At 41.0% G+C, this 20,917-nt stretch overlaps 1 protein-coding gene across 1 annotated transcript in view; it reads left to right on the top strand.

The window, feature by feature from the left end:
• Positions 1-20,917, top strand: part of erbb4b (erb-b2 receptor tyrosine kinase 4b) — a gene marked incomplete at its 3' end in the record, with an annotated part of 297,976 nt that overhangs the window by 154,530 nt on the left and 122,529 nt on the right. The window lies entirely within an intron of this gene.

The following is a 20,917-nucleotide window of genomic DNA, read 5'->3' as shown; positions in this document are numbered from 1 at the left end:
ATTTTCCTTAGTGAAACATTTTACATAACTGCACAAGTGACTGCGATTGCGATTTTATGTAAATAAATGTGCGCGCATGTGTCTCTAAACTCTCCAACTGCTCCAACCGCTCCTCTCGTCTTTTTGGTAGCGCCCCTCGTCTCTGCCATGCAGCGTGTGTGTGTGCCTGTGTCTGTGTCTGTGTGTGTGTGTGCAGCAGCATTACGGCCGAGTCGAACTGTGGCGCAAAACAAAGTTTTCCCCCCGATGAAATATAGCGTCTGCTATGGGGATATTTAGGATTCGGGTACGGTGACGTTGAAGAGATAGAAGTGTTTAAAACTTGGAAACTTATAGTCACGTGGCGACCGGTGGCCACACACACCCACCCTGCGTTCCAATACCCGATTGTGTCGTGGGCAAGTGATGGAGAGAGAGAGAGCGGCGGGTGTGTGAGAGAAGCTTCGCCCCTCGTCTCTGACATGCAGCGTGTGTGTGTGTGTGTGTGTGTGTGTGTGTGTGTGTGTGTGTGTGTGTGTGTGTGTGTGTGTGTGTGTGTGTGTGTGTGCAGCAGCATTACGGCCGAGTCTAAGCTGAACTGTACAAATGACTGGCTCCCTGAGCCGAACAGGAGGTGGAATAAGAGATTAACGGCGATATTTTTTTTATCGCCGATAAGAGTCTGGCGTTAACGCAGCACGTTAACGCCGATAACGGCCCACCACTAATATATATGCATATATAGCTATATATATATAAAAAATAATGTTTTTTGTTTGTTTTATTTTTATTTTGTAACAGTAATCTGTGTATCTGAATCCGAATTTGATGAAAATGGGGGCGGGACCTGATAAGCCTTTGGCTTCTTCCGTCTCCCTTCGGACAACACAAAGTATGATGTATGAATATTTGCAAGAGAAAATTGTGTATTGTGTGGAATTGTCCGAAAGAATAATAAATAAATAAATAAATAAATGTGCGCAAGTACTGTAATCAAGTATACATTTGAGGTACTTTTATTGTAGTATTTTCTTCTCATGCTAATTTACTGTTCTATTCCACAATATTTCAAAGCATATAAACAATAAGTCCGATAATACATTCATATTATTTTGTTCTAAAAACATTTTAAAATACTTAAACTATTGTGACCCTGAGTAATTGTGATGGTAATTATGTATATGTCTGAGTGTATGCACAACAAACAATCCAGTTACTAATGGAAAATGAAAACAACAATTATTATTTGCAGTCTTGTACCACATTCTTCAAAATGGAGCTCAACCTCAACCAACTCCGCAGTAAAATCCTCCTTTTTGCATTCATTAATTAATTGTTATAATCTAATGATACAATATAATAGCAGTTGCATGGAATGTGTTGTTCCTGCATCCACAGCTCACTTTGTTTATTCAAGTAATAATCTACAGTTGTAAATCTGAGTAAAAAGTTCAGCGTGAACATTGTTGTCACTGTTCTGAGATCTGTACTTGCTGGCCACAGAATGCGCTGTGCTGTTATCCCTTCCAATCTATCACCACTGCTAATCAAGGTTATTCAGGCCGTTTCTCTTCTCATAATTGTCTGATTACGGTCACACCATTGAAGGCCTGAGGAGGCGTAATCAAAATCCAAATAACTTGATCCGTCTAATCTCCCTTTTGGTTGAGCACATTTCACAGACAGAGCAGGACAAGTGGCTGCGGCATTGAACATGCATTTCTATCTTTCAGAAAATGTCCCCATCATTTGTGAGCAATTTTTTCAAATAATTGTATCCCTAAACTTAACATGCGAGCCAACCAAAACATACCAGGCTGTCTAGGAAAAATTAAAGGTGGAGTCAGCGTTTCTGGAGATTGCTTGTTGTCGATATCACTTCTATCTGCAAAATCTATTTATTATCTCCTCACATTCCGCTACCTGTCTGTACTGTGGGTGCGCTGAAAATAAATCCAGTGTTAATACACAGCCTAGGCATTGTAAATGGGCATGTTGCTAGCTACAGTGGGCTACTTTACTCCCCCCAATACTCGTTGTTTACAAACAAGTTTACAGCGCATAGGTTGTGTATTAACACCAGATTTATTTTGTAGCACACACACAGTACGGACAGGTAGCGGATCATGAGGAGATATTCACTGATTTTGACAAAAAAGGATTTTGACAAAAAGCTTTCTCCAGGACTGCTGACTCCACATTTAATGAGAGTAGCCTGAGGTAAATGTTGTGCTCAGTTGCTGTGGAAGTGTACGTTGTTTGGGTGAGAGAGCTGAGCTGGAATTGCTCACATGAATGCCTACTTCAATTTTGGTTTGAAGGACACATGCATACACACACAGAAACTGTGTCAGGTGATGACAGGCAATGACAGGCCCCCGTCCTTAAGGGGCCATAGCAGTAATAGTGTGTTAATGAAAGGCCAGAGGGAAGCAAGAGAAGTTACTCTAGTAAAATGTGCAGTAGATAGACATTTCATTTTATTTTTGGTGAAATCAGCTGTTACTGTTGATCCTTGTTGGCCTTCCACTTCTCAAGAACATCACCCTAGACCATTCTGGCTGCACTGCTAAAGCCATTCAACTCCAATTGATTCCAGTCTATCTGGGGGGCCGGCCCGGGATAGCTCCCCTGGTGTAGTGCTTTATAAAGTGCTGACTGCATTAATGTACCCGTATTGCTGTGCGAGGGAACTTGGCTATGGAGGCTTTGCAGAGTCCCAATACAAGGCAAACTGTGTTTTCACATTAAGCTCCTTACAGGGATGATTTGGTTAATATGGAAACATGATTTGTTAACGTCAGGTAGAAGTAGCGGGGTAGCTCATCTTCTGCTGTGTATTTAGTTGGTATGGGCCACGAGATCAAGATAGATTAAAGCAGCAAAGTAAAACCGAGTCATTAGGTGTTCTACATTGTGCAGAGCCACAGTGACAACCCCCGTGATGCAAAATCAAACCAAGAGGATATTAAGAGAGAGAGGAAGCAATGGATTGTAGTGTGCTACCATTAGACCTCTGCAGGGGTAATAGGCCCCACTGACTCAATGAAAAAAGATGGTTGGGGGGAAGGGAGGCCGCTCATAAACCAAGTGTGATTGTTGTTTAACTACACAGAACTGATCTGTAAATCAAAACAACATTCACTCTCACTCTTTGGATTGCCTTCAAACATGTCTCATACGCCGTTCTAATAATACATAAAGGCAATGCATTGCATGCCGAGGTTAAAGATGATTTTGACTACAATCCCCTCTTTACCTGTTTCTATATTACACCACCACTCATTTAGAAAAAAGGCTCCCTGTGGCGGCAACTTGCCAGGTTCCTCCACCTTTCCACGCTTGGCAATTAACATGGGTTAATTGAAGATGCTAATTAGGAACATAGGGTGTCAAACAGCAAGGGAGCAAGAGTGCAGGGTGCAGTGTGTATTTTTAGGAGGTTATTATTATTATTATGATAAAGTACTTTAATAACATGGTTCCCCAGAGGTGGGGAGGGGCGGGAAACTTCACCTTGATGTAGAGAAGAAGGGAACGAGTGAAGGGAAAACTATTGTGCGGCAGCTAACCACACCACCTGTCTCCGGCAGGTGATTGAAACTGATGCCTGTGCATTTGCTCCTTCTCTTCAAGATAGCCAAAAGATTGATGGCTGCCTCCCAAAGCCCCTCAAACAGCTTTAGCAGTAAATAGAGTCCATCTTCCAAACTGCCTCCACGACAGATGAATCAACGCTCGCACTGTGATTAATAACTGCGTTCCAGCGCCGAGGCTTTCTTCTTCTAAGCACATTTAAACCAACATTGTCAATGTTTAAAATACTCCTAAATCCATATTCTCATCACTTTGCATCTCTCTCTCTCTCTCTCTCTCTCTCTCTCTCTCTCTCTCTCTCTCTCTCTCTCTCTCTCTCTCTCTCTTGCATTGTAGGCAGAACATACATTTGCACACTGAGTGAATGCACATTAAGAATTGGAGATGACAACTCCGGTGTGACGTTCGCTCTTTGTGAATGGGACACAAGAGGAAAGCAAACACACAGACTTTGGCGTCTCTCTTCTCCCTCGTGTCACTTTCTTGCGTGCACTCGTAAACGGGTCTGTGCGTTATGAAATATTAATTTTTTTACCCCCTCCTCCTCCCCTCTTCCCAGTCTCAGTTGTAACTCTCTGCTATATGCCGTCAGATTGGATTGTTTGTCTTGCCATTGGAACCATTAGTAAACATGTAATTTCCCCGTCAATATTAATGCGCTGATCGGATTGCTTTACCAGCCCAGTGCAAATTCACTGACTCCCCCATCTCTCTCCCGATAGTTGCCAATAAATTATGGAATTATCTGATACAAATGGAAACATGTAACATTTCCGCCAGGCGTTGTGTGATAAGTGTCAGAAGAGGCTAGAGAAAATCCAAATGAAACTAAGGACCTGTTCACATTGTATGGTATGCACTTCTTGGCTTCCAGATACAATCGATCAACAGTCAATTTTTCCTATCTTTCTGCAAGGCATTTTTTATTTTAAAAACCTTTACATATATTTCAGTATGTGTAGTGCTGCCCAATTCAAATCACTATCTGTAGCCTAAAAATGGACCACTGGCATGAGGCAAATATTAACCACACCACAAAAACCTTACAATTGATATAAGGACGTTTTTTTAGTACAGGGTTGCATCGCACTGTAGAGGAATTCGTAATTTCCTTTGGCTCGTGAAATGAAGGGTTTTAAGTGACAAAGGTAGAAGCTGCATGGTTAGATTTGTCTTTTCATTTATTTTGAAGTGTTCATGCTTAATGGCCATGAACTGAATGGGGGTTTGTAGGAAAATGGGGACGGTGGTCTGCTAAATGTGGCCCTCAATGACACTTGTGTGAAGTGTGCACTTAGCCCTACAAGGGTTAAAGCTTGTTCAAAAACATTCCCAGCTGCAATAGTGATGTGTACCAGATGGAAAGCACAGTGAGTGCACCAGTGAGCAAGACAGCCTTCAGGTAAAGGGTGAATGGAGAATAAAGAGAGCTGGTCACCAACGTGAGCAAACAACATGTTGTTTTCACAAGGTCACAAGTGAATATAAGGAAAACCAATCTGCTTAATCTGTGTTGTACAATATTTGTGTATGTAAAGGGACCTATACATATTGGCAGCAAAAATGTCCTGCCTCTATGCAGGGTCCCCCCCGCCCCACACACACACACTTAAATAATGATATTTCTGACATAAGAGACGCAATACAAGTGTTTTGAAAAGAGCATTTAGGGCCATTGGAAAGCTAGAGTGCAGTAGGTCTGAGTTCAGACAGTGTTGGCTACTAGACATTATACAAAGAGGGATGTTTTGATGAAGACTATAGAAAGCTGTAGCTCAGGTTTTCTTTTACTCACAGAGACTATGCAAGAGGCCACTTGTCCTTCGCTCTGACACCCTAGACTTTTATTATATTTGGTGTGTGTGTGTGTGTGTGTGTGTGTGTGTGTGTGTGTGCGTGTGTGTGTGTGTGTGTGTGTGTGTGTGTGTGTGTGTGTGTGTGTGTGTGTGTGTGTGTGTGTTAGTGTGTGGCAGGGTCATAAATGCATGAATTATCACCAGTCCATCTTTCCTATACCTCACAGGTTTTGTTTTGATATGCCTTGCCTCCAAACTGTAGGCTGAGCTCGCAGTGACAGACTGATTGCTGGTTCATAAATTGTGACTGAGTCCACCTAACAAATTAACATTGCGCTGCCTTCGGGCGACTGTCAGAAATATATTGGCAATTCATTTGCAATTTAGGCGTGCAAGGATGATGGAAAGAGGCACGTAATGGTTGTGACAGTGAAGGATTGTTGAAGTGTTGGACAAAATAAAAGAAACGCCGATTGATTTTATTTTTGTTTTATTTTGATAACTCTGCTTGCATGAAAATGTAAAGTTATGTAGAGGAAAAATGGGAATTTATTGTGTAAACCCTACATCAGCCATTGCCATTAATACTGCCATCTATTCCATTATCACTTGATGGGTCATGCATATGCAGACTACCATAGGTCAACAGCTCCATATGAAGTTTCATTGACAGGCTATTTCCCACAGTATTTCAAAGCAGCATCTATTCCCGAACTCCTTTCCCTTCTCCTGACGTCTTTCTTCATATTTCTTTTGGACTGGAATATTTGTCCCTCAGGCGCCATTGGTGCCCTCCCCAGCTTCCTAATTGTTGATGCACCGTTGGATGAGTGCAGATTAGGTTGGCCCCTTGCTCCTCGGCAAAACTCCTTCAATATTAATGAAGACTGATGAAGTGGAGGGAGCCCCTGTCTTTCAGGGCCGACCTAGATTGGATTGACAATTGCAATTAGCGTCCCCTCAAGTTCATTTCCATCACTTTAATTTGACATGAGGAAGGACAGTGTGGGCTGGGGAAGTGACACCACTGAGAGAACGAAAAAATCCTGTGGAGAAATCTTGGAGAGAGAAAATGTGGGGTGAAAGAGTTTGACCAGGAACTAGTTTGAAAGCTAGACAGCAGAGAGGAGGAGCACGCTTTAGCAGACAAAAGAATAATAATGGAAGAGACCCTAGATATAGTTTCTTCACTGATATGTGAGATGATTTTCGGTATCTTTTTTTCACATTCCTTTCCCCTGACTTTTCATCATATATACAGTCGTATTCAGAGAGAAGTCTGTATTAGAATCAAATCCACTGTAAGACCTTTAAGTCAGCTCCAGGTTGTGATCCTTCTTGTGTGGTATTTTACTATTACCAATAAAACTCAGTATTCTTCTTCAGTGTCTGCCTAATGGCAGTATTTCACGTGGATCTTGTGACCATCTTTTTTTTTCTCTCTCGCCTGCAACAGTCACCAAATGGATTGCTTGTCATTGTGTGTGTGAGAAAGTGTGTGAGATACAGGGGACACAAGCTCCTCAAAATTAATGATTATCAAGCCTTTAGCAGGAAAAAGAAGCAATGGATGACAGTCAGAGGTTGATGACATGTATGTGTGGTATTTCTATACCATGTCTGTCCGTGTGTGTGTGTGTGTGTGTGTGTGTGTGTGTGTGTGTCACCTTGGCTAAAGCAGCAGACCCATCACATCCACAGTGAAGCTAATCATTTGAGGTTACTGAACTGAGAGTTGCCCTTGCTAAAATGATACATTGTCTTGAAAAGGCGCAAGTGTCAAATATACGTAGATTGCTTGAGAGTCAGAGGGTAGAAAAATATATAGATAGAAGTGTTTCATGTCTTGTAGTGTCTTTGCAAATTCTAAATTTGTATTACAAAGTATCGCATAAGGCAACCATTCAGGTAAGGCTTTCTAATATGTATTTGTTTTACCACCTAGATACAATTTCTATCAATCAGTTTTTTTGGGGGGTGCTTGTCTCTACTGTATGCTGTTTCTAAGCTTTGAGGAAAAACACATTCTATGTTGAAATGCCTGGAAAGGATATGTTGTCTTTGAGTAACAAAATAATTGTCTGGCTGGAAAGCATGTTGGACAGAAATCAGCAAATGGTTGGGATTGAAAGTCTGCAGTTTGAAAGAGAGACGGACAGTCACAGACCTATAAAAAATACAGATCAGCAACATCAACCATAGCTTCCAGTCATTTGAAGGACATTTACACTAGGACTGTGTTTCTTCTGACATCTGTGAAAACATATGCTCAGATCATGCAACTGCATTGGGGCAAGTTTAAAAAGATCGGTCGTGGAGTACACCGTGCAGTGAATGCATGAGACTTTCTCACTACACTGTGTACACACATACACACACACCCACACAGACACACACACACACACACACACACCCAGAAGTGATAGTGCTTATCGTTACAGAGCACTGCTTCTCAGATGCTCAAACTTCATATCTGCCTCCCACTGCAGCATGCCAAAAAAAAAAGGTTAATGATTTCCACAAACTTCTCGGGAGAATCAAAATCAATTTCCATCCGATGTGACTTGGAAGAGGGAGTTATTTTCAACGATGGCTGGTGCTAAGTCTGAGATGCCCAGAGAATACACAGTTCTGCTAGAACCAGACACTATCCTCCTCATTAACAACACCCTATTGTTAACAGCACTTTATGTAAAACAGCCACCAGCACATCTAATCCTCTCTGGCTTGATTTAGTCCCCTACCCCTAACACACACACACACACACACACACACACGCACGCACACACACACACACACACAGACACACACACACACACACACACACACACACACACACACACACACACACACACACACACACACACACACACTTTCAATCTATGCCAGTGAGTCTATGCATAATAATACTGACTTAAACTGAACTTGTATTTATGAAACATAAGCCATTACTGAGACACACCTCTCCTCCAATGACTTCCTTTGACTGTAACCTGATATATCAACTTAATAACAAAAGGTAACACCTTACTAGTGTAAATGTCCATTGACAATATCTGTAGCTTCAATGCTAACTAGTGGCAATGTTCATTATACATATCTACAATTGCACCTATACATCATTATATCCCAAATTAAATTATGTGAAAGTAAACCATCTACTTACTCTTAATTAATTCACTGCTCTAACTTAATGGCCCGTAAACTGTCATTTTTACTGTGATTAGTCTCCCGATTCACATTCTCCGTTCATATTTTCCCAGCTGACCACGGGTTGAAACTAGCAACCTTGTGACCCATAGCATGTGTGTATGTGCAATTTGGCCCATGTATCGTCAAGGTCATCATATAATCGTCATTGTTTTATCGCCCTAGCTGTCCCTTTCTGTCTCTACTACTAAGTCTAAATTGTCTGATATGACAGAAATCAGCTGATCTGCCTCATGAGCATTTGTTTGCATTTGATGGAATTAATATGGTGGCTTTTGATGTTTCCCTGATATAAATGGCCAAGCTGAATTTCCCTTTTCCACTGTATATTCAGTGTTATCCAGTGTTTCACTTTAAAATATTGACTGCCACATTATCCATGCCACATTAGACATTGTAATGGTCTTACAAATAATGAATAACAGTATGTTATATAGTTAATTAGTCCATGGGAAATATATATGTTAAATTTGCATCTTATAATTAACAAGCCAGAAAAGTCTGGCTTGTTCATATTTTACATCGTTTAATCTATTTCTGACGTGTTTCAAAGGCAGGACGGGACTTTCTTGGATTGAACCTGTCAATATTGCAAACTCCCGTGTCAAGTTCAGCTACAACCTTTATTATATTTGCATCTTGCAACTTAAATATATTTAAGGTGGGGCTATGGAAAATAATGGCAAGTCAACCAAAACACTTGGTTATGGCTGGGGATGGCCACGGCTATGGAAAATAAAAAACACAAATGTTATTCACAGGTCTTATGATGGAAGGTGAATTCTAATATCTCTCCTAAAAAGTTTTCCTGCCAACAAGATCAACACAGTGAACTCATTATCTCATTCGCCCACAATCCCTCCCTCTTTCCTTCTTTAATTATTTTTTTTATTTCTCCCTCTCTTTTTTGTGTCTTCCTTTTGTGTTTCCATTCCTCCATTCCTTTCCACCCCCACACCCAGCTATCCTTGCGCCAAGTAGTCTCAGTGTTTGAATAAAAACTCATTAGGATTACATAGCCATTTAGCTAAGTGACACAGGGTATAATTGTACCATCCATCAATTGCTGTGTAATAACACACTCGGAGGAGCTAAATGTTGATTAGCCCTCAGCCAATTTCACCAGTGGGTTTGGGGAATAAATAGCCGGGGGAGAGATGGGGTCGGCTGATTGGTGGAGGGTAACCTCGGAGGGTGTGGCGGTCAGGGCTACTGACCCATGAAAGCTAAATTAACTTGGAAAGGGATGAAAACAAAGTGTCAAAGACGAGCAAAGTAGCACTTTATGTCCCTGGCTGTTGGCCTTTTTGTCTTACTCTGTGTCCCACCCACACTCATCGCAATGAACATGCTGCACCATGCACACTGATCTTAAAAATACAAGATGATTTTTTGAGATACAAGACAGGGAGTATATTTATCTCAGTAAAGAATTATATCAAAATAAGTTTGTTGTTGTAACTTTGTAAAAATGTGTAGGTGCCAACATTTGACTACTGTACATCCACATCTGAAGAAGAGAGCTATTAGGATTAGAATATGGACAGATCAACTCAGGAACTTGTGTTACTTTTTTGTAATGATGAATAATAAAAACTAATGCCAAACACACACAGTTGGGAAAGGACTTTGGCCCTCTTCAGTTCAAAATATCTTGCCCTCTTGTCTAAGAGTGCTTAAAACTATCCTGCCATTAGGGGTTTAACAGCATTTCAATAAAAGATGTGTGATTCATGTTAGCCTCTTTTAGAATAATGGCATACAGGGTACTGGAAATGAAAGAAGTACGGGCTCTCCATTTGTCTGTCAGGATACAAGGTCAATTCTCCGTCTTATAGGCTTCGACACATCGAGTCATTAGCTTTTTAGGACCACTCCATGCCAAAGGACACCGGATGATGAGAGAGACAAAGTTGGTGAGTCAGCTTGCTCTCGGGCTGAGTGCTGGCTCATTGCTGTTTATGGGCCTCCTAATTTCACCCTAGTGTCACCAATCACACTATCTTACTTCATCATCTTCCAACACCAACTCTGGTGCTGCAATCATAGATCACTATCCACCTATATTGCAACACTGATTATAATAGACGACTGAATAGCACCCCCTCCCCCCCTTTTGTTGTTTCCTTTTTACTCGGTTATTTTTCATTTTACACTCACCGTTTCCTGCTTTCTGGTGCACTGTCTGTCCTTCCAATATAATTTGATTTCAAAATGTTCAGCTCTGCAGTTATCCTGAAGTCCCGAGGGTGCAGGCTGCATCGTAGTATTGCATTAAAATAGACATGCAATGCACTTTTAATTCCCTCAGTCCAATCCACAACCCCTTCTTCACACACACCTTTATGCTGACTGACTCAGATTCTAATAACCAACCCTTTTATTACAAACATAAAGCCTGCAACAGGAGTGATGAGGTTAATATAATCAATCAGTCCATCAGTCGGTTAAATGTCCTAGTGGCTGGACAAAGCTCAAGTTAATGTGTTAACTAACTCTAAAGCCTATATATTAATTCATGGCTCATGTTAATTTATTATATGTACACGTTTTAACTTGTGTGTAACAGGATATTTATTTTTGAGATGAGGCTATACTCCAAAACCACGGCAAGGTATACTAGAGTCTAGACGATGCCAGACAACACATTTGCTATTTCAATTACGGTCTGGATTTCTTATCAAGTCGTTAATTTTTTGTTTTTTTACCATACCCTTTTCATAGACCTCCTTGATAAATCCCGCCCACCTTTGTATGTTCTACACAGCAATAATGTTGCTTAGCTTGTCTAACATCAGAATGGCTTTTGTTTCAGCGTCCTTCACTTTTTTTGATCAATCAAGTGTATAGGCATGACTTGTTAGGGCTGGGCTGGGGGGGTCAAATAAGGGCGTCATTACCCCTGATTGAAATAAAGACAAAGGCTGTGACGGGAGACCCCATTGTTCCTACTATCTGTCCTCCAAAAGTACTGCTGTGATCCGAGTGGGAAACACACAAGGAAACTAAAGCATCCTCACATTAGAACGCAAGACACAGGCGTGACTGAGGTGGTGGGGGAGGAAACGTATTTCAAAAAGGGTTCCGATTCTTCCTCATAGATGAGAGAATAACTTAATTGCTCAACGAGGCGATAATAGTCCTCTATGCAGATAATATCCCCATTGCTTGACATTGACACCATGTAGATAAAAGGGACGGCAAAGCATATGCAAAGGAGTAGAGAGGGAGTGTATGGAAAAAGAAAAACATTTGGTAACGACCAAGATAGAGAATTAGAAAAAAAAGACAGTGTCTTTTAGTGTAATAGCAGCTTTTACCGTGAAAAAAAAGCTTTGTGATTTAACGGTGCCAGCTCCACCCATGTGAGCCTTCCTGTCTTTTATCTAATGTACCAGTGATTTCTTCTGTAATTTCTTAGGCCTTTTGTCTAGTTCTACGCACCGCTATCTGGGAGGTGAAAATTGCTCTGACTTCTTTCTCATATTGCACTGTAGGTTCTCATAGAGGAGCTGTCATTAAAACAATTAAACACATGTGAGTACACACACACACACACACACACACACACGCACACACGCACGCACGCACGCACACACGCACACACACACACACACACACACACACACAATTGTTTTTTTTTACTGAGCATAGAATTCATTTTAATGTGTGTAATTTATAACAGTAATGAGGGCTGCATTATACAAAGGTGTGTTAGTTCCAAGATCCAGGTTACTTGTATGCTGGCTAAATGGCCTGGCACACAGGGACATTTAAATGGAGCACAGACATAATTGATAATATTAGCTTGACCTCAGCTTCCCCTGCTTTGACGAGCCAAATAAAATAAGGTATTAGAGAAAAGTGAGGTTGCATGCTCAAAGGCACTTTTCACACACAACCATATTGTAAATAGTTCCTAATTCATAATAACAACACATAACAATATATATTTATTTTTATAGTAAGTTTTAACAGTTTTACTTTTTTTAACAGTTCACAATGTGAAACGTTTTCAAGGCATTTGAACAACACTTCTGAGACATCACTGCACTGGCATTTGTCTTCACTTTTCAGTATTTAGAAGTCCCTTTATATTCTGTGAGCTTGATTTGCACAAATGCAAATTGTCATTTTTATTTTATTGATGACCGTGATTTGCAAGCGGCACTCACAGAGTCCCATCAGTTCAAAGTGTTCTGCTTTAATGCTGCCATAACACTTCAGCATCTTAATTAAACATGAGTGCTATCTGGGTTTGTTTAATTCTTAGGAATGCTGATAGGTCTGGCTGCCAAATAAAACTCAAAGGGGCTCGATACAGCTGCTCTGTTGCTTTGTGTTGTGTGTGTGTGTGAGAGAGAGAGAGAGAGAGAGAGAGAGAGAGAGAGAGAGAGAGAGAGAGAGAGAGAGAGAGAGAGAGAGAGAGAGAGAGAGAGAGAGAGAGAGAGAGAGAGAGAGAGAGAGAGAGAGAGAGAGAGAGAGAGAGGCCAACCAAGTGGGTCAAAAAGCGTATTCCTTGGTTCCCTGTAGAGAGAGAAAGCCCTTTGTCTTCAATTTTCAAAGATTTCCTCTGTGGTCAGAATATGAGGCCACATCACCTATTTCTATTCCACTCCTTCACCTGATTTATTTGGGCATCACTTCATTTAGACGAGACAAGATACAACGAGGGAATCATTTAGTCATTTTTCGGTAGAGAGATTTTACATCCTGTCACATTCTTTGCAAGTTTACTGTATACTTCCATCGTCTTTATCCGCATTGATGTTGTCCAAATAGTCTTTGTCTGTTGTTTGGATTTTGATACTCTTGATGGTAGCTGCTGTTCAATGTATTTTCTACTTGTGTAAAATGTATACAAAATACTGGGAAAATGAGACACTGATCGCTGGGCTTCAGTAGCAGCTTCATTTGCATAACACAATGTAAGTTACAATTTGGTTAACAATTGTCTATTTACTCTCTGTGACAAATGCTAAGGTGTTCTCTTTTAATGTTTAGATGCAAGTCTTTCAATACAGCAAATAGTTTACAGTATTCCTGCGTATAACATTCAAGAAGCCCATGGAAATCCTCAACAAAAAGCACCTTAGCAGTTGTCATCATTGATCTCTCAACAACTTGAACTACAAACATAGTATTATTTTTTTTTCCTTTTCATAAACAGTTTTGCTGGCAAACATGTTACGATTGAAACAGGACTTAGGATTGTGGAACATCAAAATAACATACGTTTGCATTACAAGACTTTAACAGATGAACAGATGAAGCAACTTTGTTATATTTGTATAACAACTATACCATAATCCATCTACAGTCTGTGCCATGGTGCAAAACAAAAAATCCAGAAATTCCCAGACTTAAACCTTACCTTTACTCAGCCACTGCTTTTTCTTCTTCTCCTGTCCGCCTAAATTTATGGAGTCGCGAGGCCCATCAACCTTTATTAGCTTATAATGCTGTTAGGGCCATTAAGCGTGGCCGAGGCTCCCCCACAGCAACACTTAACAGTCTCACAGGGGTACTAGTGGTGGACTGAAGTAACAGACCTGCCGTATGACAACCTCCCTGTACTAATGTGTCTGACTAGAAGTCTAATTTGATAGTCTTAAGACCAGCTGCACCTCCAAATGGTGATTGGTTATTCATTTAATTGCAGCCAAAAAGGCAAAAGTAATTCTGGTAAACCTTATCATTTGCAATACAGAAGTACATTTTTTTAGGGTCTTATCAAAGATGTCACGAGAAACTTTTAAATATTTCTGAAACAATCTACGTTTTCCTCTGATGATCACAAATGACATGTAACAGCAAACAAGACCATCAGTGCAAATAATGCTATTTTAATATAGATTTTCCTCATGCCTTTGTCATAGGTATGCTCAACCAGTAACTACAGCTGGCGTAGTAAAAACACTACTGCTTTTGTCCAAAGGGGGTGCAATAATTTACACAAACTGAAAGTTCCCTTGAGGGACCCTCTCAAGGCCCCTGCAGAAATCCCCTTAAAGCTACAGTGCATAACTTCTGTTCCGTGATCGCGCATGGATTTTGTACCTTCTGCTGTACGACTGAAACATTTCTTGAGCGTTTCTTGGGATTTTTTCTGAGCTCCTGTACCAGTGTAGGGGGGTGACATCAGTTTTGTAAACGCTGCCATACTGATAAATACAGAGAGAGTTTTGTGGAGCTGATAGGCTTAATCAACGTTGTGTCAACTTGTTTGGCTATCGCGTGAATGAAACCGACACTCATATGAAAAAGTTACTCACTTTAGCTTTAAGGTTTCCGGAGATGCCAGATAACGTTTCTGTGTTAAAATACCTTGTCCAAATAGTACATAAATGTGCACTATAGAGTATATGATTCAAAGTGTCTTCTCTTTAAATTGCTACACTGAAATATGCATTAAAGGGCACAATGTAGTCTAGCTACTCCAGGGCCGTGGGTGTTGTTTTTTTGGGTTGTGCTTGGTCCAGACTCTTGGTGAAGGGATGGCCGCAGTAGATCAAAGCAGAATATAATCAACTGTTAGGGAGAGAAAGAGTCCTCTATTTTATCTCCTCTCCTTGCTCAGGGCTGAAAACACACTGTTGCTGAACTTAAAAGTGGGAAAAGGGAGTGAACAGTGTGTACTCTCCACTTGTTTTGTAAGTAAAAAAGAACACACGGTCTGCTACTGATGAGTCACATAGACAGCACTTTGCGAGATGTACGATGTATTTTTAAAGTGTGCAGTAAACATGAGGAGGTCAAACTGAGTCATACTTACCAGGTATGAACAATCTTAAATCATTTATCATCATTTATCAAGTTGAGGTAAAGTAGGAAGAAAACTTTTTAAATCGCATCAATCCAGAAAAATCGATTTCCAAGTTGAATTTCCTATGTAGCTGAACAAGTGAACAAAGTCTCAGTGTCCCTTTAGCTGAACACACACATACACACACATTGGTTGGCACGGTTTACAGTATATTGTTGTAGATATCTTCAAAGAGGGAACCAGTTCTTAACCAATCATACTTAAGTGCCTCTGCAAATGAAGGTATTTGTGCCTTCGCTTCTGTCGGGAGTTTACCCATGAGGCCTGGTGCCTTTCTCCTCTTATGTCCTTAATCTTTGAACAGCATTTAAAGTCTAGAACTATGATGTACACATTTGTCAATTGTTAATCCTCAAATGTGTCAATGTTATTTGTTTTAATACACTTACATACAAAGTGACAGCATCCAAAAAATGCGCGTAAATAGCAGAACATGATGCAAACACTGAGTTCGATACTGTCTGTTCAAGGGGTTATTATGTTTGTCAATAAGAGTGATCTAAATTACTAGCTTTGTGAAATAGCTCCTAAAAGGGATACAGAAGAAATGTAAAGAAGCATTGGACACACTCTACCAGTACCACAAACAAAGGACACCAAACAGACGACAAAATAAGTCACACATGAAAACTGAGATAAGCACACATATCACTAATCCATTGTAAAATGCCGCCGCAGAAACCATTGTAAACTTTCATTACAGCACATCATTTTATTTTACTGCCAGATAACTTTACAACACCAGGAGGGATTTGGTTCCCATGGCCTGATTAAGGAGCTAACCATGGGTGTGACACACACACACACACACACACACACACACACACACACACACACACACACCAGCTCATAGTAAGGGGAGCGAGGGGAAGTGATTACTCTCGGATTAAGACTTGCCTCGTCTCCGATACGTGCGGCATAATTGAATAATGGCTGCCTCACTCCAACAGTCCCAACGCAGGCGAGCCCCCCAGCCTCCCAGCCTCGTCAGATCGACACAATATTAACCATGACACGGGCGTAACCAGGCCGGTAATTAATGCACTGAATCAATTACAAATTAGTCCATTTGGAGAATTCCCCACAGGAGTCCACTCATTACCAAGTGCTCTGATGGAGTTGCAAGTTCTCCTCATGGGAAGGGGTGTCACTCTAGTGTTCTTCCTTTTTCCATCTGTCTTTATCTCTTTCTCTCAAGGCTGGATGCAGAAGACAAATGGAGGATGAAATTGATGCTGCCTGCCACTTGGCATTGCATCGCAAATTAAAATGTCAGCAACACAACACTGGATTATTGGTATTGTCCAACTAGTGAATAGTTTGACGCTAATTGAGTCAAATGAAAGTACCTTGAGTACCAAGCCAATGAGTACCGTTAGTTGCCACTACTGAAATGTAAGGTGGACGTTATATTAATAGGTTACCTTCTAATGTTCACCTTCAAAGCCCTCAACAACCTGCCCCCCCCCCCCCCCCTACCTCTCGGACCTTCTCCACCGCCATACCCCTACCCGCTGTCTCAGGTCCTCAGATGCCAACCTCCTCCACCCCATCAGGACCAACTTCCGGTCCTGGGGAGACAGAGCCTTTGCTGCAGCCACCCTCTGGAATGCCCTCCCCAACGACATCCGCAATACCAACACTCTGTCATCCTTCAAAACAGCCCTAAAAACACACCTTTTCACCCTTGCTTTTAACCTTTAAACGTTACATTTTGTCTGTTTGTTTTGTTTAGCTTTTGTGAGGTGTCTTTGAGCACTGGGAAAAGCGCTATAAAAATGTGATGTATTAAATTAGTTTGCCAGTTGAAAAAGTCTATATGTGCATACCCTCTTCAAAAAACGTTTTTTTGTAAAGGCTTAGGTTTCCTCTGAACCCAAAGTAATGTGGTATGTATTAAGATTACTCCATCCATTTGCTTCGGCTTCAAAACTGGATATAGTCATAGTGGTTTGTACTGTTGCTTTCCACTGCACCTGTATAACCTTTAACTAACTAGTTCAGAAGAAGTCTGACAATGTGAAGAATATGGTCCTTTGTCTTCAGCCTGTATACAGTACATGGTTCTCATAGCATAAGGTGAACAGCACACTAGCAATTGCCCTGTCAAAGGTAAAATTCAGTCTTAATGACAGGACCTGTCAGAAAGTTGAAAAGGGAAATAGCTGCAATTATGGGAGACAGTGGAGACCAAGAGAGAATAAGTGTGTGTGTGTGTGTGTGTGTGTGTGTGTGTGTGTGTGTGTGTGTGTGTGTGTGTGTGTGTGTGTGTGTGTGTGTGTGTGTGTGTGTGTGTGTGTGTGTGTGTGGGTGGGGGTGGGTGGGGGTGTCTGTCTGTCTGTCTGTCTGTCTGTCTGTCTGTCTGTCTGTCTGTCTGTCTGTCTGTGTGCAAGCATGTGTGTACAGTACACACTAACAGTAGATGAGAGTAACATCATTTTCCTACTTGAATTTCATTCTAAAAGGTAATTTTCTCAATTGACTTTTACTCTGAAATGCTGAATCCAGCATTTGTCAAAAAAGCTAGGGCATTGATTTCATTTCATTGTCCAAACTTTTCAAACTTAAGTAATCGTAGCTCTGATGCACGGGCTGTGACCTCAAAAACTCCTCAGTACATTATAGTGTCTCACTGGAGGTAGGGTTGTCAGAATTGGGGCCAGTCTGAAAAACCACCAGCATTGTGGCCCGAGACAACGCTAAGCATATTATGATAAATGCTCTGAGTGTTAGTTGTCTCATGTGGAGACAATTTGGCCATACACTAGTTAATATGCGTTTTAAACACAGAGCTGTCCACTCTGGCTCTATTTCAGGACTTAAAAAGTGGGCTCTTGACCCTATTGGCTCAGATTTGCGTCCTGCTGCCACTCTGCTGCAGAGACGTTTGACCAAACACTCTGAGATATACCCTGGCAAAGCCAATATTTTTAATGATTTTCATTCACAAATCAAATCAAACGCTGGATAGTTAACAAATTGTGGTTTTCTACTCCTACCCAAATACCACGAGAATGCATCATTTTAACGTTTACAGGTGACTGAGTTGAAATTTGCGAAAAATAAGGCTCACAGCGGATTATTGGTGAAAGTAGCACATTTGTTTTATGCTTTTTAGGATCTCAGCAATAGTTCCACGAAGAGCAAAGCAAACAGTTGATGACCATTTTCAAAATCACTGATGTCACTATACTATCCATGATAACAGAATTCTTATTAATACCTTATTATTGCTATTTGAAGAACACATTATTTTTGCTTTTGCAATTCAATACATACAGTATGTATTTGGTTGATGTTGGTGAAGCACGGACATACATCTGAATGTGCCTGGACCGGGAGAGAGAGAGAAAAAAAAGACATTCAGTGTGTTGAAAAGAAACATTCCGTGAAAACAACAGTTGAAGCAAGGAAGACACAAAGGGACAAGACACATGTGTTTTCTTAATTACTGTGTAAGCTAATCAATAGGAGCAGTGCCATGCTTCATTGTCTGGGCTGTGACTATATACAGGAGAGGAGTAGGATAAGCTGAAAGGCATCGGGCATGAAAAGTTGTCAAGAAAACAGCCTCATTCAACCTGATGCTAGCTCAACCACCACCAACCACTCTCGACATCTATGTGAATTTATGGAGGTGAATGAAGGGGTAGAGGCAACACAAAAGACATCAGCTCTCTCTCTCTTTTAACAGTTAAATGTTGTGACTGCAGTTGTCAACCGAATCATATCTAGAAAAAAACATTATGTCAGATGGCAATATTTACCCTAGATACAAACCATATGGTGTCATTATTGGTCTCAAAATAATGTCCATAATGCACTTTATGATTGCACTCAGCAATAATCCTAATCATGTAAGACAGTTAGCATCCTTTGTCTGCTCTTGTGATTTCCTCCCCAGTCAGTCTATCCTTTCTCTATTTATTTGCCCGTCATGTTGTTTTCTGCCAATGATGCAAGCACCTTACAGGGCTCTCTTGTCATTGTGCTTGACAAGTAGACTGTCATACTGTCTCAGCCAATGACACTCAAGCACCAACAGAACACAACACGTTGCCTCGGTATACAGCACATGACATGCACACTCAGAACAGGGACTTCTCAAAGTCACCCGTTCTTGTGAATCTCATTATAAGTTGACAGCCACTCAAATCTAAAAACAAAAGCTAGCATAAATGTAAGTAGCACTTGTCAGATAATCACCTTTCTATTACATAAAACATGTTCTCAGGATGCAGCTGGTAAAGACCATTGGTACAGGCAAGGGGAAAGACATGGAGAGGGAATAGAGATGTTTCAAATCTTCTATTTTGCTCGCTCTTTTTTTGATGTTGATTCCACAGTCGACTAAAAAAAGACAACTGATCTTACATAAATATCCCTTTGTAGAGCTACCAAAACCTGCTCTCAAAGAGATTTGTTTCACAAGAGAATCAGAGGTGTGATGTAAGAAACAGAGGGACTAGTCTCTCTTCATTTTCAAAGATGAATCATCATCATCACCTTGTCCAAGCAATAAAATACACTTGAGTGTACCTTCACTCTTGCGCACACACGCCTGTACACGCACGCACGCACGCATGCATGTACGCACACACGCACACACACACACACACACACATCAAAAGCAGGTGTTTGAAGTGGCTCATATTGGGTTTAAGCCACTCCAGAGGGATTGAGGTGTTACCGGTGGGCGCTTTGGTGACATAAAGCAAAGCATGGCAACTCCGCCGCTCTGAGTTTGAGTGTGAAGGAAACACTCACAAATTCCTTCAGGCATGCCTCCCCTGCAAATAAATATTGCACTCAAGCAGCACCAATATGATGATATTATAAAGTGGTGTTATAGCTGTCTCTGTGAGTGATATGGATAAGCTGTTCCCAACAGAGGGCTAACAGGCATACGTAGAAATCAATTCCAGAAATTAATTTTAAAACAGAAATGGGTTTGTCGGTTACAATGAGGATGAACTTCCAGGAAAACTTTTTTGTCACTCATACTTTGTAGAGACTCCATCCGAATTCTGTGTCTGTTTATGTTGTGGGTGTGGGCTCAAGCCGAGGGTTTAGGGAAGTTATATGCAAATAGAGGATGAGGGCTTAGCGATGCAAGGCAAACCTTTAAGCCCTCCCAGTGCCACTCCAGTGTATCAGACTTCAATGACCGCAGCCCTCCAGAGCACAACGGTACGCCTCAATATGTATGGAAATGAGAGGCAATCACGCTAACCTGTGTTCAAGTCTCTTCAAACATGCTAATGGTGTCGTTGCACTTTAAGCCCTTTTGCCACCCTTTCCCACATTGCACCTCTCGTCAGACACTTTGCTGTCTCGCTGTGTCTTTCCCTGACCTGGACACATGTTGCTGTTTTATTTATGCATCAAAATATACGTAGACCCAATCTCAATTACTTGACTGGGATCCATACTCCTCTTGCATTGTGTATCCAACCAGCTCTCCGTCTCTCTTTCCTTTTTTTATCCTTTATCTTTTCCTTCCATCGCT

Source organism: Ammodytes marinus, assembly GCF_949987685.1.
Source record: "Ammodytes marinus genome assembly, chromosome: 12".
Lineage (NCBI taxonomy): Eukaryota > Metazoa > Chordata > Actinopteri > Uranoscopiformes > Ammodytidae > Ammodytes > Ammodytes marinus.
Note: the sequence above shows the minus strand (reverse complement) of the source record. Positions and strands in the feature narration are given on the sequence as shown.